Source organism: Stegodyphus dumicola, chromosome 1 (genome assembly GCF_044657685.1).
Source record: "Stegodyphus dumicola isolate Sdum_Otavi_A_Nest chromosome 1, ASM4465768v1".
NCBI lineage: Eukaryota > Metazoa > Arthropoda > Arachnida > Araneae > Eresidae > Stegodyphus > Stegodyphus dumicola.
In genome coordinates, this window is record NC_140768.1 from 202,474,891 (window position 1) to 202,492,318 (window position 17,428).

Genomic DNA, 17,428 nt, shown 5'->3' on the forward strand with positions numbered 1-17,428 from the left:
TCCCTGTTGTCGTAACCGATCCAAATCACGAGATAGGAGTTACAGTGGTAACAGATCTAGTGATATTTGTTACTATCATAAAAAATTCGGTGATAAGTCATTTAAGTGTAAACAACCCTGCAACTACTCATCAACATCGCAGACAAATAGTCCGGAAAACCAGCTCCCCGTCTCTCATTGACGACGGAGGGACAAGGGGTGCAGCTGAGTCGTCTTTTCATCAGCGACAAAGAATCGGCTACCCAATTTTTAATAGATACTGGGGCAGAAATTTCTGTCATTCCTCCCTTGCCTGCAGATAAAAAAACATCTCAAAATTAGAACTCTTTGCTGCAAATGGTACGAAAATTAAAACATATGGCCAAAAATTACACAAGCTTGATCTTGGACTCAGACGATCATTCACATGGCCTTTTGTAATTGCGGACGTAAACAAACCGATAATAGGCATGGATTTTCTTGCAAATTTTAACCTTTTGGTAGATTCTAAAAATCGCAAGTTGATTGATGGTACTACATTCTTAACAACCAATGGAACTCCTTGTTTTCAAAATAACAATAATAATATTCCGATTTTAAATGCCGTAAATGATCCATATAAACGTATCATTAACGATTTTCCGGATTTGTTAAAACTCAATGTAGTTAATAATAAAGTTAAAAATCATAACATCGAACATTATATCGAAACCAAAGGTCCACCAGTTTTCGCTAAAGCCAGGAGACTATCAGCTGAGAAACTTAAAGCGGCTAAAAAGGAGTTTGAATTTATGCTCCAAATGGGTTTATGCAGACCATCCAAAAGTAATTGGTCGAGCCCACTACATCTCGCTATGAAGAAATCAGGTGATTGGAGCCCTTGTGGAGACTATCGAGCGTTAAACAACGTCACGATTCCTGATAGATACCCTCTCCCATTTTTAACAGATTGCAGTTCCATTTTAGCGGGAAAAAGAGTTTTCTCATCCATAGACCTCATTAGAGCGTACCAACAAATTCCAGTTCGCGAAGAAGATATACCGAAAACGGCCATTCTCACTCCCTTTGGCTTATTCGAGTTCCCATTCATGACATTCGGCCTACGAAATGCGGCCCAAACGTTCCAACGTTTCATGAACAGTGTGTTGAATGGACTAGAATTCGTGTTTTGCTATTTGGATGACATTCTAATAGCCTCTCCAGATGAAGAAACTCATCGAAAACATATACGAGCAGTCCTCGAGAGACTAAACGAATATGGCCTGTGTATTAATGCGGCAAAGTGTAAATTTGGTCAAGCAAAACTTGCATTCCTGGGATACGAAGTGTCAGCTGAAGGACTTAAACCTCTTTCAACGAAAGTTGATGCCATCAAAAATTTCCCAGAACCAAAGTCATTTACTAGTTTAAGGCGATTTTTGGGTATGGTGAATTTTTATCACAGATTCATACCAAATTGTGCAAAACTGCAACAACCTTTAACAACAATGCTCAGTGGTATTAAAAAGAACTGCAGAAAAGAAATAACCTGGACGGCAGAAACAAGAAACGCCTTCCAGATCTTAAAAGATGCACTTATTCATGCCACAAACTTAACTCACCCATCCGAAAAGGCTGAAATATCGCTAACAACTGATGCTTCCGATACTGCCATTGGAGCCGTTTTACATCAGATTGTGAATAATGAAAAACAACCTTTAAGTTTCTTTTCCCGAAATTTGACATCAGCACAACAAAAATATAGTGCCTACGATAGAGAACTCTTAGCCATCTATACAGCAGTAAAACATTTCAAATACATCTTAGAAGGGCGAACTTTTGCAATATACACGGATCACAAACCACTAACATTTGCCTTCCAACAAAATTTGGAAAAAGCTTCCCCACGACAAGCTCGACAACTGTCATATATTGGCCAGTTCTCAACCGATATCCGATTCATACAAGGGCATGAAAATACCGTCGCTGACGCTCTCTCTCGCATAGACACCATTTCTGTACCATCTGCAATAGACTTACAAACTATAGTAGACTGTCAAGAAGATGACGACTTGGAGATACTTAAAAACAACCCAAACTTAAAAATCCTACAGATCCCTATACCGGACAGCGACAAGAAAATTTACTGTGATACTTCTACAAATTATAATCGACCATACATCCCTGCAAAGTTTCGGCAGAAAATATTTTCTTCAATCCATAATTTATCTCATCCTGGAATAAGATCCACGATAAAATTGATAACACGACGTTTCATATGGCCCAATATGAATAAAGACTGCCAACTATGGACTAGAGCATGTTTATCTTGCCAAAGATCTAAAGTTCACAGACATACACATTCATCTTTGGGAGAATTCAAAGTACCTCCACACAGATTCCAGCATTTAAACATAGATCTGGTGGGTCCGCTACCTCCTTGCAAAGGATTCAAATACCTTCTAACCATCATCGATCGTTATACACGATGGATCGAAGCGGTACCGTTAGAAGATCAATCAGCAGAATCTATTGCTAAAGCTTTGATTTATACTTGGTTTTCACGCTTTGGAATTCCGAATCGCATAACATCTGACCAAGGTCGGCAATTTGATAGCCAACTTTTTCAAGCTTTAGGAAAATATCTTGGTTTTCATACAAACACTACAACTGCGTACCATCCACAGGCAAATGGCCTGATCGAAAGACAACACCGAACTTTAAAAGCAAGTCTCAAATGTCATCTACTCGAATCAAAATCATGGCTGGAAGCATTGCCTTTCGTTCTATTAGGCATAAGATCTGCCATCAAGGAAGACTTAGGTTGCTCATCCGCAGAACTTGTATACGGAACTCCTTTAGCATTACCTGGTGAATTCTTTTCAACAGTACCTCATATGAAACAGTCTGAATTTTCTCAAAACCTTCAGAAAATAATAAGAGCTATGAAGCCAAGTTCTACCACCACCCATGGAAATAGAACAGTCTTTGTTTCTAAACATCTTTCCAACTGTTCTCACGTATTCCTATACAACAACTTTAATAGTTCGTCGCTACAGCCTGTCTATCTTGGACCGTATCCTGTAAGAGCAAGAAAGGATAAGTACTTCGATATTGAAATCCAAGGAAAAGTTAAAAGAGTTTCAATAGACAGACTAAAGCCATGTTTCCTAGTGCAAGATTCTGATATTCCTTTTCAAAACTCCCATTCCAAGAAAGCGGAACTTAGGGAAACACCTGCACTCAAGAACACTGAAGAAAATTCAGAAAATCATGAAACTAAGACTACTAGAACCGGCAGACATATGAAGTTCCCCAGTCACTTTAAAGACTATTTTCCATAATCGCTGTCACTAGGAAGGGGGTGTGTAGTGTCGCTTCAGTTCCGTTAAGTTTCTAATGAAGTTTAGTTAAAGCGGAATGGCAACACCTTCTAGTCTCCGCGAAGAACGAAGTAAACAAACTCCGAGTTTTTGTCACGCGATGCTACGTGCATGTAAAATGTAAATAAATATTATGAATAAGAAGCCATAACATCGTAAGGAATAAAATATTGGTTCCATAGGAGTTAGAGAAGTGTTATTTTTCTATATTTGCACACCAGACACTTCAACCTTGGATGTGTTGAAGGTGAGTTTTGGCAGCGTGGCCGCAGACAGGACTACCATAGTAATGCTGGTCGAAGTACAAAAATGTACGAAGTTCCTTTTTACTCTTCCTCTGAAATATGAAATTGCCCCCCGTCTCTATATACCTTTCCTTCGCACCTAAGCTTGATTTTTCGTTTTTATTTTTTATAATTTAGGCTTCAGAATTTTCCCTTATTAGATGAACCCCTCTTTTGATATAATTATTTTTATCTCTGATGATGTGGAGTTAAAGGCCTAGCCTAGCGCACTCCGTAAATTAACTTCCTTGATGCTTGATCTTGATGTTTCGCCTATCGGAACAGACAGACTTAGCGGGTGCAAAACAAGACATCTGCTAACTTTGTCTGTCTGTATTTGATATTTTGTTGCTTGAATGAATTTGAATTATTTAATTTAAATCTGCTGTGGTATATTAGTCACTGATATTAAAATGTTTCCATCTTATATCAAGAATTACTAGTTTTGCTTTAAGTTCTATAAAAATCGCAGAGCATAAATTAATTAATTAAACAAGTATTTTTGTAATTAATTTCTTACAGATAGGAGTTATTCCTTTTATTATTATTATCTTTATTTATGGATATTACTTCCGCCCGCTATAAACAACAGATAAGCCATTTGGGACATTTGCCTTCTTTGTCTAAGGCAAGCGAACCAGGTTGGTATCTCCTACAAACCAATTCGCCGGGTTACCAGCTTTGAACTCTCATAGCCATTTTTGGCAATGTTACATTTAACGGATCCTTTGCGGAAGTGCTTCCAAAACTTTATTTAGGATTCTGAACTATTCAATAAACAGTGCAGCAGAGGTTCTTGTAAAGCAGCGTTGGCCTGTGTAAACTGTGGACAAGCTCATAGCCAGGATAACTGCAAAGCAAAGACTCCACACTGCGTCAATTGCGCAACTCACAATAAATCCAAAGGCACTAGCTTCGACACCACACACCCGTCTAGTGCAAGACAATGTCAAGCCTACAAGGCAGAACTGTTCAGAATGAAATCAACGGCGCAGTGTTAGATGAACAGCAGGCTATTGCATATCCAAGAACAGTACATGGTTTTGCAGTTCTTCAAAGCAGCTTGCAATGCAGCCAAGCCGCAACTGTCCATGCAGCCCAGGTTATTCTAGAAAACAATGTAGATCTAGCCGCACTACAAGAGTTTCATTCCATTAACAACAGGATCACAGGATTCAGCAATTTCAAAACTTACCATTCAGTAGGCAATCAAGCAGCCATTACCTACAATGGTCCACTCACGCCCCTGCTAATGCATAAAGGAGATTACACAGTTACTGTACAACTGGAAGGGCCTTATGGTCAGATTGCCATCACCAGCGTGTATTTTCCTCCTTCGCACGACATTGTCACTGCACTCCAGGAGCTGGAACAAGTCATGATGATTCCGACTAGGAATAAGTTAATCGCCGGGGACTTTAACGCTGCTAGCCCTCTATGGGGGGCGCCAGAGGAAAACAGGCGTGCTTGCCCTGTCCTTGACTTCATCACTTCTCATAACCTTGCAGTCGTCAACCCCACCGACAGCCCTCCTACATACTGGATTACCAGGGCTCAGGGGTGGCCTGATGTCACTTTAGCCACCACTGGTATTCTTAATAATATTCACAATTGGAAGGTTAGCGAAACTCCCTCGTTCAGTGACCATTGCTACATTGAGTTCAGAATAGATTCGAAGCACCAATTTATAACAAAGAACAGATGGAAAACGAAGTATATAAACCTGAACAAATTTAAAGATGCACTCTCAACCCATATTGAAAGTCTCGTGGCACAATGTAACAATTGCAACAGTAGTAAAGACATCGACGCCATGCATGAAGATCTTATGCAAACACTGCTCTCAGTGTGCGATAGGTCTTGAAAAGGAAACATTACGCAGCCCCGAAATGCACTCCTTGGTGTAGCACCACGCTGATTGCTGAACGCAGCAAAGTCTGTGCCCTAAGGCGCAAAATGCAAGCATGCAAGGATCCCTTAGAAAGAGAGACACACTCGCTAATTTTTCGAAAGCACAGAGCTGCTTACAAAAGACAGATTGTAAAAGCGAAGTTTTAATCCTGGAAAGAGTACTGTACCAACACTGCGAATAAGTTCGGAACTGTCTTCCGTATTGCACATGACAAGATGTTTACACCTACTAATCTTACTGCCACAATAAGCCACGGAGCAGCAACTAGCACAGAAGTAGTTGCGCACATTCTGGACAATATCTTTAGACCTGATAACGCAGACACAGATAATCCCGCACAAAGAAATATCAGAGCCAGTGTTGAGCAATATTACAATACCAAGAAAACAGATTTTGAACCACTGCCAAACGCCAAAGAAATGAGCGACATTGTTAAAGCGTTAAACACCAATAAAGCACCAGGTCCTGATGGGATAGATAATGGCATTCTGCAAGCCATTAACAGTACGCATCCGGAGTTACTGCATGCATACATTACTGCGTGTTGGCGCAACAGATATTTCCCCCCCGGCATGAAACTTGGTGAGGTGGTGCTCTTCCTCAAAGCGAAAAAAGACCCTAATGTACCAACGTCTTACCGGCCTATTTGCCTTCTTCCTGCCTTGGGTAAAGTACTAGAAAGAGTCGTCCTTCAGACTTAAACACTATCTCCTGTCTGGACAAAGCATAAATGACAAACAATACGGCTTCATTCCTATCAGATCGGTGGATCACGCGCTGCAGCACCTACGAAAATTAATAGCAAATAACAGAATAAATAACCAACATAGTCTCATTATCTCTGTGGACATACAGGGCGCTTTCGACTCGTTGTGGTGGCCCGATGTACTGAAGAGATTACAGGACATGGGTAGCCCTAAGATTGTCTTTGACCTTATTTACAGCTACCTAAGTGATCGCCGCTTACAAGCCACTACGGACGCAGGAGTGCACTCACGTTCCATCAATAGAGGCTGTCCTCAAGGATCCTGTCTGGGTCCACTGCTCTGGAATCTTGTAGCGGACACAGCGCTGACTCTCTTTAACACAGATCCTCACACGGAAATACTGGCTTATGCCGATGACTTTTTGCTGGTAACCAAAGGGCGCAGCCGCAACGCATATGAGACTAGGGCACAACAAGCAATGGACAAGATGGCCAAATGGGCCAATGACCATAAGTTAACTATTGCCAACTCAAAAACCCAAGGTATGCTTATCTGTCCAGGTAAGCGCCATCGAAGAACCCGTGCATCAACCTTCATGGGAAAAATATTAAAATAGTCAGAAACTTGAGGTACCTTGGAGTTATAATTGACGACACATTGACTTGGATGCCACATTTAAAGGAGGTCAAGGCACGACTTCACAGGATATTTCATTCCATGCTCAGAACAGCAGCACCAACATGGGGAGTTTCTTCGAGGATGCTTAAAACGTGGTACTCTGTAGTTGCTGAACGTATTGCACTATATGGGGCCTCCATGTGGGGCATAACGATCACTACTAAAATGGAGAATCTGCTACGCTCAGCACAAAGACCATTCCTCCTGAGCATTACCCGAGGATATAAAACCTCACCCACTAATGCTCTAAACGTGATTTCAGGACTACCGTCTCTGCATCTCTTAGCTCAGCGCGAGAGTGCAATAGTGCGAGTGCTCCAACTCAAAGAGACAATAAGTTTATGGGATAGGACTTATGTTTATACTGACTATGAGCAAAGCATTCCCGAGCCACCTTGCCACCCGGCCGAATTCAATATCTCGATTAACTGCAGGTCACCAACGAGGTTCAACGCCACTGCAATCTACACCGATGGTTCCAAAAGAGAATGTGGCACCACAACACAGCGGATACTGTGTTCTACTTGGGAACCAGATCTTAAAGACCTGGGAAAGAAAGCTTAAGCACCACAACTCAGTTTTTCAGGCTGAACTGATTGCATTAAAAGCTGCACTTGTCTACGCACTGAAAAATAACTATTCCAGTATATATTCAGACTCAGCCTCTAGCCTCCAGGCAATCCAAGGCACATGTAGTAAAAATCCACTCGTCAGGGCCATACAAAAACTCTTACTAAGAACACCTAAATACTATAGGCCTGAACTCCAGTGGGTACCTGCCCACACTGGAATACTGGGTAATGAAATTGCAGATGCAATAGCCAAAAGAGCAGCAACTGACCCCCACGTTCGCACACTTGACGTGCATCTCCCGGGTTCGTTCTTAAAAGCTGAGCTCGAGAGAGAATTACTCAAACGTTGGCAACATCTGTGGGAGACAGAAACCACCGGCAGAAGAGTTTACAGATTTTTTCCAAAAGTCTGCCGGCTTCTAAAATCTGGCTCGTCTCACTTCACTCAGTATCTAACAGGACATGGTCCCTTCATGACTTACCTGCATCGCTTCAGACGACGCGAAAACGAGCATTGCTCATGCGGGATGGTAGGAGATCTGGACCACTATCTGTTCGCTTGCAGAGAGACCGCTAAATATCATCTTAGGCAACCAGTAGCAAACCACATTCATGCATGGGCCGAAGCTACTTCAAAAAATCGCAATGCATTGAAACGCATATGCGATTGCATAAACATTGCACGCAAAATCTCAGACAGGCTGGAGTAATTCTCAGCCACCATCCTCGTCACCAGCACAGCCCCTGTATGCTCTGTACCTGTAGTGAACTAATTTTATCTTAAGTTAGCTTATTCGGCTTTCCTTATTCCCTGTATATATTTATGTCCTTGAACTGTAAACCTTGAATTAGGAACCTTGAACTATGTATTTTTCCTTATTTTATGTATTGTTTCCACTGTTTTGCCTTTTTTTTAATTTTATGTATTTTTTACTTTCTAGTATTTTACTTCTTATTACTTTTAGTATTTGTAACCACCTATCCATTACTCTGTAAATATGTAACTGGAATTGTTCTTCACGCCCGCAATGCACCCTTCTTCCATCATGCACTATCGTCTTCGTCCAACATTTGTTTGCACTGCCCCCAGCAGTCGTCTTGAGCACAATATGTATTTATAAGTGTGTCTTTTGTTCAAGTTATTTCCGTCAGCGGGGCTACCTGGCCGATATGCTAACTACCCAGTGGACCGGCTGCCTCGCTGTCGGTGGAAAGAAAGAAAAGTGCAGCAGAGGAAGAGATTAAAAAAAATTCAGTATCTCTCGAATACTATGAATTGCAATGAATTCGGAGCTTGATTGTATGTTAATTGAACAGTTCAAATAACAGCATTTAAGACAAAATAAGAAAGTGCTTCTGCAAAGAAACCGATAAACGCAAACACTATCAGCTGTGGCGATAATATAATAAAACCTTGTAGCCCAACGGATTCCCATCTTCTGAGGTAGTAACCATTTCTATTACGGCTAAAGTGCAGAATCGCCCACTTATTTGATTGACGTTTGTTTGGAGCTTTTTACAAGAGTAAAAAGAATTGGATTTTTGTCAATTTTCTTCGACTTTTTAAGTGAAAATAAGTCGATGTGTACGTGGATAAAGGGAGGGCGCAATGCCATTTTTGTGCAATTCTGGGATTTTTTTTAAGTGAAAATAGATCGATGTGTACATGGATACCTAGTATGTGCAATTCTTAAAAACTCGCTGAGCAGTGAGCGATTCTGTAATTCCTTTCCTTGGACAGATGGCCCTCTCTTACTTTGTCATATTTCAAATAATCATTTCAAGCATTTAATGTAGATATAACTTCAGAACTTTCCAAAATTAACTGAAAAATTGAACAGAATGATACTGTGTTCTATAATACATGATGAATTTAGAATATAGAATTTCCTTAAAAATTTAAGGAAAAAAACATGACTTATTTGGAAATGCCTTGATCCTATAATTACATTTTTCTCTACTATGCCTAGAAAATTAAGAAAAGTAGACTTAAGAATGTAAAAACTGAAGATAAAGAATTCAAGCATAATTAATTGATATGACAGTAGTAATAAACTAAAAATTTTTTAATGAAAAATTGCAAATGCATGATAGTTAATTTTCTATCCTACTATTAATTTACAAACATAATGGAACTAATTTAGCACTATAATCAAAATGACTCGGATTTTCTTCCTTTAACTGATGTCAAAAATAAGATGATTATTTCAAAATTTCTATGGATGATTTAATTGTTCTCAAAATTTTCTCTTCATTTATTAAACCCTTCAGACTAATGTTTTTGTTATCATCATTTCAAATCACTTTTTAAATATTCGGGGAAAATGTTTAAATCTTCATTCAACAAAATTACATTTTTAGATAGATTTTTATCGAATAAAAAATTCTGTAAGAAAATATTCGTTCACACTTAGTATTTGCTCATGACTTTACAAGTATTCGATGAAGCCTTTTCCTTATGTAACATACAGGTTACATAAGGAAGCATTTAATTTTAGCGTAATATTCCATAATTATATATTTTATTAAAAAATATCGTATTCTGAAAATAGATGAAAATATTGGATATTGCAATGTATTTCACTCCTAACATATACAGCTAGCGTGAAGATCTATAATTAACACTCAATATAATTCCCAATAATAAATTTCATTATACATAACTACATATTGCTAGATTAGATTTAGTTGACAAAAAACTCTTAAAAATAATATAAAAGATCTATTTGGTTCCATCAGTTTAATGCAGAAATGAAAATACCTTTAATATCATGTATTAGGGGTTCTCAACCTTTTTACCTTTGCTAGATCATGCCTTTCCTCCTTACTCAACTTGAAAAATAGATATACACTTATTTTGATTTTATTATATTTTATCGTTTTTATAAATTAAATAAGAAAAAAGGTATAGAAAATATTGATATATACAAAAACTGGAATAAAAGTAATTTATGCTCATAAACTAAAACTTAATAACAGATCTTGCATTTAAAATAAACCGTTCTAATTCTTTGATGTAAAAGGAAATAAATTAATAAAAGTCAGTTTTTACATTGCATGCCATACAAAACAATTTGTTTGAAAAGTAAGATGTTTTCAAATTATCCCTTGTTTCATTCCTTTAAAAACTAGCATGATTTTGTAAGCACTTACCATTCTTTGTACAGAAATGACATGATTATTCTTTAAAATCATACCATTTTGAAGTTTTAATATCACATTATATGCCGCCCAGTCGGTATAGCGGTCAGGGAAGCTGACTGCGATGCCGAAGGGCCAGGGTTCGAATCCCGGAGTAGGCGTGGTTGTAACTGTCCGTCCCTTCATAGGAAAGGCGATGGTGGCCCACCTATTAGGTGCTTCCATAATAAAGAGACCACCGCATCCGGCCTTGTATAGATTAATGGACTGGGTTACATTTGTAATTGTTCACAAGTTGCCATTAGAAAAAAAAAAATATCACATTACATAATTCCTTACTCACCAACACACATTTTAACAACAACAACAACAAAAAAAAAAAAAAAAAAAAAAAAAAAAAAAAAAGACTTATCCAAATGCTGGGTAATTGATGAATCTTCTATTGTAGATCTTGAAAATTGTACACACTGTGAAAAATGAATGTGACAAACAAAAATTGGTTTAATTTTGCACACAATTCTTTTGCATACATATCAGTGAACACTGGGGGGGGAAATGATTTATTCCAATACCCAGAATATAGAAACAAAAATAGGTTTATTTTTATTTGAAAACTATCCAAAAGGAAAATAAATAAAATAACAAAAATAAGTAAAATTTATAGATTATTCTTGTCTTTATTTTTAATTAATCATAGTTGTGAAGGAGCAGTCCTCTTCTTAGGATTCAAAGCATGGCTCCTAAATAAAGAAAAAATCACATTCTGTAGAAGTACATGATAACATATTCTAAATTTGTTATGTGACATTTCAATTCAGAATCTCTTCATAATAATTACACTTGCAAATGTATTTGCACATATTCCAAATGATTTAAATTTTTTAAAATTAAATAATTAAATTGCAAACAAGATTCATATTGGTCCTTTCATGAAATCATAGATAGCATGTATCATCCATTTTTGAAGCAAAAGCAGTACAAATTTAAATAATTTATTTTGCAGAAAATAATTTGATTTTATGCAAAGTTTTAAAGGTTATGCAAAAGAAGGTTTATTAGATATTTACTATATTTATTTGTAATATAAAATTAATCTGTGAAGTAGTTCTAATAATGATCAGATTTTTTTAAGATTAATTTCTCTAGAAATTGAAATGTATTAAGGCAGCATTTCTCAATCTGTGGATCCTACAGCTTGCCCTCGTGGTCCTCCGAAGTTTCCAAAGGAGACAAAAAATATTTAGCTGAAAAATTTCAGAGTTTAAAAACTACATATGACAATCATCTGTCACCTTTTCTGGTAAGATAGACATTTTATGAAATTTATTATTCATTACCCTACCACAGACTTCCCACTCAGTCTTAGCAATAAAAGATGGGTTTAAAGTACTATAACTGTGGTACTTCTTACCATCATATGTCCAAATATAGAACAACCATGCAAGAATTACAACTCATCCTTCTCATTAATAACCTTAAAATATTATAAATATAAGTTTTCTTCAATGGACTTAATTATAAAATATAACGGATTTTAAATATAAAATTAAAATATAAGTGTACTAGTACTAGTATATGCTAAAAAATTGCTTTCGAAGGGAACAACAGCAAGGTGGTTCACAAATTATGATAATTCACATAATCTCTATTCGAAAAAAGTGTAAGAAACGTCGAAACAGGAAAATTAATTAAAATATGTTTAATACTTGTAATTTTAGGTATATGCTTTAAGCTTGATGATCAACATTTGAGAAACGTCGAAACAGGAAAATTATTTAAATTATGGTTAATACTGGTAATTTCAGGTGTATGCTTTAAGCTTCATGATGAACATTAAAAAATTCTCAGAAAGTGTTAAATCAGATCAAAAACTACTTTTCCACATAATATGAATTTATACGTAACAGCATTTAATACTTGTAAAATATACAAAATTTTGAAATGCATGTATAAGGCCAATACAGAATTAATGCATGAACTTCAAAACTTACACAATTAACAAACACATGAACAATGATGTTACGTGCATTCATCCTCTGAATTAACTAGTCAGTTTGGGTATTTCCTATTTTAGATGTCGCAAAAATTGATTGCGGATTTAATATTTTAAATGTTCCTCTCATAGACATTCTAATACTTCTATTTTTTACATAGAGTGTCATCTTTAGTTTTACAGATATTCATCTGTTTACTAATTGCGATTTAAGTTTTACAGCCAGAACAGATGATACCTGATTACATTAAGTGGTATATAATATCCCATTTTTAATTTATGTTAAGTTATTTTCACGAATTTTTTAAAAATATTACATTCATTTTTTCTTTTTCATTGAGATTAATAACAACATACACAGTGTAATAACGCTCTGAAAAATATTCTAACGCAATTCCTGCTGGGATTAATGATAATGACACGAAACTTATGACACTTATGGCAGAAACTTACTTACTGGTACTTAACACAGTTGCTAGAAAAATATTACATAGTGAAAGATAGGGTCCAAAGTCAGAATCTGAAAACTTATTGACTTACTAAGCTATTTAATGCGTGAAATATTTATGATTAGACAATATCTTTTACATCGACATCTAACAGTAATATGATATACTTTAAGTATAAATATACAGTAAAACCTCTCTATAACTTTCCATAATTTTATACAATTTTGATATTTAATGGAGGTGGTTACTTCACAAAGCATGATTCTCAGTGATAATTAATATCAATGTTTGTATCACCAGAATACATAGTCACTTACACAGGTATAGTTGCAGAGGAAGGCTTTTCTGTACTTCAAACAATGGTTTACATATTTTAAAAAGTATATTTTTCTGACACTGTTATTTAAAAAGTTACTAACTCCTTCTGCTCTAAATAAAAATTTGATATTTTTATGCTTAAGAGTCATTTATTTAGTTGTAACTTACAGGAAGATATCTTAAATGCATAAAAAGTTTTAATTTATGAAAAACAGCAGTTAGAGTGTATTGAAGGGTGCCCCCTGTTTTATCAAGGGAGCGCAAGTTTGTGCAATTCTCTGATTTTTTTTAAGTGCAAATAGGTCGATGTGTACATGGATACCGAGTATGTGCAATCTCTTGTCTTAGTGTAGCGGCGACTTTTGTCCCAAAAATCGCCGCTACAAAGGCCAAAATAACAAAGTTAAAGAATTGCACAAACTCGGTATCCATGTACAGCCAAAAATCGCTAATTTTTGCCAAGGGGCACCCGTAAATGTACTTTTACCAAAACAGGCTTTAAGGCATACTGTCAATTACATTTAAAATTCCGATTATTTTTCAACACTAGTTCAAATACTCTAAGAATATGTTTACATAAGTAACATAACTTTTGCATCAGCAAAATTTATAACTTAGTAAATATGAACTATGAAAAACAATCTCTGAGTTTACAGAAACAATCTTGACCCTTAGATTTATTAATCTATGACACTTTTAACGCCAAATAAATTTGATGCCCAAAAGTACGCGATGATTTATTTAATCTGGTTTTAAAATGGGTCATTTTAAGTTTGGCTATATCAACAACTTACATTACTCAGTATTGTTGGATAGTGAATTTGTAATTCTTTTTCATTCTTGAAATATGTACACATGACAGAATTGGAATAAAAATTTTAGGTTTTTCAGATGAACTCATAGATTGAACTAATTTGTTGGATTTTTATCAAGTGGTTCTTAAAAATGCAACCAACGATTAATTAAAACCAACTGCAATTCAAATTGATACTTTTTGTCAAAAAGGAGCAGTAGAACTTATTTTAAACATTCAGCAATAAATAGTTTTCTGAACACATTTTTTTAACGTAATGGCAGTTTCAAACATAATAAAGAGAACAACATTCATTCTAATGAGGATAATTTTGAAAATAATTCACATTAAAATATATCACAAAGAGATTTTACATGGAAAGATGACACGAAAGAATTATTCTCCAAAAATACATGTGATCTCAGATATAGAAGAAATTTGGCATTGAGCTGAATATTGAAATTAATATATGCAACTGACGTATCATTACTTAAATTTCCATGATTTGATATTGAATGCTATAACTATTAAATATTAGAAAATGCATTTTATAATGAACTTTATTTTTATTTTATAATGCACCAAATTTAAAATACAAAATTTATAGTAAATTTATATGTAAATTTACATTATAAGTACTAGAATGAATGTTGTACCATTTTGTTAATATTTTACTTTTCAACAAGCATAAATAACAAAATAGAATTTTTTTTTCCTAATGATCATAGTATGTTACATCATAGTAAAATATATGTCCAGGTCATCGCATTTCGATTATTGCCATTTGTAAATCGTTGTTATAATGTAACTTAATAGATGCTTTATAAGTTGGTAAAGACTGTCCTGGATTAAAACTATGTAAAACTATCTTAACACAAATAATATTCATTGAATACTTTTACAAATATTTAATTACTATCCGACTATATAATCTTTTAAGGCGAAACTTATTGCATGTATTAGTGAAATAATATCCCATTTTTAATTTATGTTAAGTTATTTTCACGAAATTTTTAAAAATATTACATTCATTTTTTTCTTTTTCATTGAGATTAATAATAACATATACACAGAGTAATAACGCTCTGAAAAATAATCTAACGCAGTTTCCGCTGGGATTAATAATAACATGTATGGAATAATAATGTTACATCTGTCAACAAAATGAAAAATACGAATATTCTAACGTGATATGTTTTAAAACATACATACATATTTAACATGAGAAATTATTAGGCTATAGATAGAACATTAATATTAAACTTATTTGTTTTGAAACTAATATATTAATAAATTTGTTTCTATTTCGAAATATGAGCAGTTTAGCTGCATACACCTGCATATGTAACGAATAAAAGTTGCTGTTATTTTACTAAATGGAACACAAGCTCTGTGATTTGACCTCTATCTAACAATCATTCAACACAGGTTTATTTAGGCGTACTACAATTATAAGCTATAAGGCGTACTACATTAAAAGGATTTAATTATAGATAATGTAAAGAACATAACAAATACATTACATAAAATGAGTAAAATACGGTGTCCACCGATAACATCGCGGCAAAAACATCGCTGACCGAAACGTCGCAAAGAAACCACCGCAAGGCGAAAACATCGTGCTGCAAACAATCGCGGGAGAAAACATCGCAGTTCTAAAACATTGTGGTACAAAACATCGACGTCGAAAATAAAGCGCTTCAAAAACTTCGCAGTTTAAAAACATCGTCGTCGAAAATATTGTGGTAAAAAATAAAGTATCTACAAATCATCGCATGACGATAACATCGCAGACACGCATTTTTCAGGTTTTAATAATTGTAAATGGATATTTCCATAATAATTTGTGAGGGCAAGATGTAAAGAAGGATAATTTTTACTTTCACATTTTTTTATTAACTAATAAATTTTTGTTGAATAAGTAAGAAGGAAACTTAAGCATAGAAAATTAAATGCAACTTATAGATTATACTTTTCACGAAAAATTACCAGTAAAAACTTTATAAAAATGATTTATTAATGGCCTTTGTTAGTTAACTAAATATTATTGTCGGTTTAAAATTCTATTAAGTGCTATAAGTTGCATTAATTTTCTATGCTTAAGTTTCCTTCTTATTTTCTCAGCAAAAATTTATTAGTTAATAAAAAAATATGAAAGTTAAAATATCCTTCTTTCGATCTTGCGCTCACAAATCATTATGGGAATATCCATTTACAGTTATAAAAGCCTGAAAAAAAAAAAGCATGTCTGCGATGTTATCGTCATGCGATGATTTGCAGATACTTTATTTTTTACCAAGATATTTTCGACGACGATGTTTTTAAACTGCGAAGTTTTTGAACTTTTTTATTTTCGACGACGATGTTTTAGAACTGCTAGGTTTTCTCTTTGCGATGTTTTCTCCCAAGATGTTTTATAGCACGACGTTTTCCGCTTGCGTTGTTTTCTCCGCGACGTTTTCGTCCGCGATGTTTTCGGCTGTAACCATAAAATACACGTCAAACACTGATTTAGAACTTACCTCGAGAGAATCGTCGCCTCAGGGAAACTCGAAGAGTTTCGCAAAAACGGGTACCCGCGCGAAGTCGCTATCCCGGCGTAATGCTTCCGACTTTCGAATATTTGTAGTTTCAAACAGTTTGTAGTACATGTCGATGCAAATGAGAGTTGAGAGCAGTAATAAAAGTCTGGGAGAGTACGTAAATGAGTCCAACAGAAACACCCCTGTAGGCGGGCGATGGCGAAAGTAAGTACGCATGATAAGCAATTGGCATGGAGAAAAGAAAAACAAAAAAGTGCCTAAAGCTCACTGAATATGAGAGTAATCGTGTGTGAAGTTAACATAATAGTAGTAAGTAACATAAATAACATTGAATACAAGCATAGTGGAAAATAAAATATATACAATATATACAGGTCAAACATTTACAATAAAACAGCAACACCAGAAAACAATCAGTATGCGATAGTGTATAGATATATTTAAGTTATGACAAGTAGGTGAATGCGTAAATTAAAGAGACATTTACTGATCGAGGTACCTGAGGACCGCAAGCGGTCGTTTTTTATTTCTTTCAGTGTTATAGTCGTAATTAAGCACTGGAATAGTGCTATTGTTGACATTTGGAATATTTTTATAGAATTTTTCAGCAAGGTTAGCAAAGTGAGCATATAACGTTGCACTGTAAAAAAAAACCTCGAAGTTTACAGACAAAAGTCTTGTATAGTTACAGAAATGC